This window comes from Myotis davidii, unplaced genomic scaffold, assembly GCF_000327345.1.
Source record: "Myotis davidii unplaced genomic scaffold, ASM32734v1 scaffold970, whole genome shotgun sequence".
In the NCBI taxonomy this organism is placed as follows: domain Eukaryota; kingdom Metazoa; phylum Chordata; class Mammalia; order Chiroptera; family Vespertilionidae; genus Myotis; species Myotis davidii.
In genome coordinates this window covers 611,474-612,966 of record NW_006282204.1, presented here as the reverse complement: position 1 = coordinate 612,966, position 1,493 = coordinate 611,474, and the positions used below count along the sequence as shown (strand labels likewise).

At 46.1% G+C, this 1,493-nt stretch overlaps 1 protein-coding gene across 1 annotated transcript in view; it reads right to left on the bottom strand.

Moving 5' to 3' along the window:
- ANKS4B (ankyrin repeat and sterile alpha motif domain containing 4B) overlaps nucleotides 1–1,493 on the bottom strand; it is a 13,068-nt gene that overhangs the window by 2,385 nt on the left and 9,190 nt on the right. The gene's annotated exons all lie outside the window — the stretch shown is intronic.

The following is a 1,493-nucleotide window of genomic DNA, read 5'->3' as shown; positions in this document are numbered from 1 at the left end:
TTCCAGCACACCACTCCCCCCTCCCCTGAGTCACAGAGCAAAGTAAAGCAGCCATTATTCACAGGAACATTGCCACCAATCCCTCCACTTACTTCCATGCAATCAGTGTCACACATGTGAAGAGTTTTGCAGTGTTTTAAGGTGGAATTGGGGGCACTAGTAGATGATATTCAGGCCAGAGACCCATTCCTGGTACAGAGACAGCCATGGTAGGTGCTCAGTGAAGATCTATGAAGTCGATGCATGCCTACAGAAGTCCTGCCCCGGTTACCCCACCCCACCCAGGGCTTGAGATACAAACAGGCACAAATGGAAAGTAAAGTGGTACCTATTGTTGCCCATGGCCCTGGCCCCACGTCACGCTGAGAATTCTGATAATACAGGTCCTAAGAGCCCCAGCCCAGACTTCCTAAATGAGAATCTGGGTCCCCAGATTGCCAGCTCACTGCCGGGCTGAGAAGAGCTGTACTAGTTAATGTGGCCTAACCAGACTCCAACGGTTTGATGAGTCTGATTCCTAGCTCCCCTGTGGAAACCCTGGCTCCTCATGCCTTTCAATTAAGAGCATTTATACATTCACTGCCCCCTTCTCCCCGTCGCCAACAACCAACCCAATCTTCTTCTTCGAGCAGGAAGATGAGGGTAATTATCAGATGAGTGAAACAAGACCAAGAGCGGGTGATGGACCGCCCAGGGGCACACAGGCAGCACACCTGGGCTCCGGCACCACACGGTCATGCTTACACACCCCTGCTCTCCTCCGTTCCCAGCGACAGGGCTTTAAGCTGTTCTAGGCTCAGTTTCCTCGTCTGCAAATTGAGGATAATATTACCTACTCACAGAATCGTTATGTGAATAAGTTAATATGCAAATCATTAGAGAAGTGCTTGGCACATAGTGAATATTCAATAAACATCACCTATTATCATTTCCCTTGTCTCAAAACTCCAAATCCTTGACGTGACACAGCTTTCCCTCCATCATTCAGCAGCTTCCTGCAGCCCTGCAGCAGCTCGTGTGGTTTTCCAACACGTACAGACTCACTAATTTGTCAGATGTTTATGCCCTGCCTCCCCAAGCAGATAACTGTTTGCCCTCTTTGTTTCTTTCATTTTTGTTTGTTTCTTTTTTTTCAATCCTCACCCAAGGATATGGTTTTATTGATTTATTTTATTGCCTTTTGAAATTTTTTTAAATTAAAAAATTTTCCGTCACCATGTATTCCCTCTATGCCCTCTTCCATTTCCACCGACCCTCCTTTTATTCCATAATCACCTCTCTCTCTCTCTCTCTTTTTTTGCTTTTGCTCAATACTTCTACCCCCCCACACACACACACTCCTCCCCCCCTGCAGGGCTGTCTGCCTGCTCTCTGTCTATGAGTCTTGTCTCTATTTTGCTTGGTAGTTCAGCTTGTTCATTAAATTCCACATATGAAATCATATGGTATTTGTCTTTCTCTGACTAACTTACTTCACCTACATTAATGTTTTT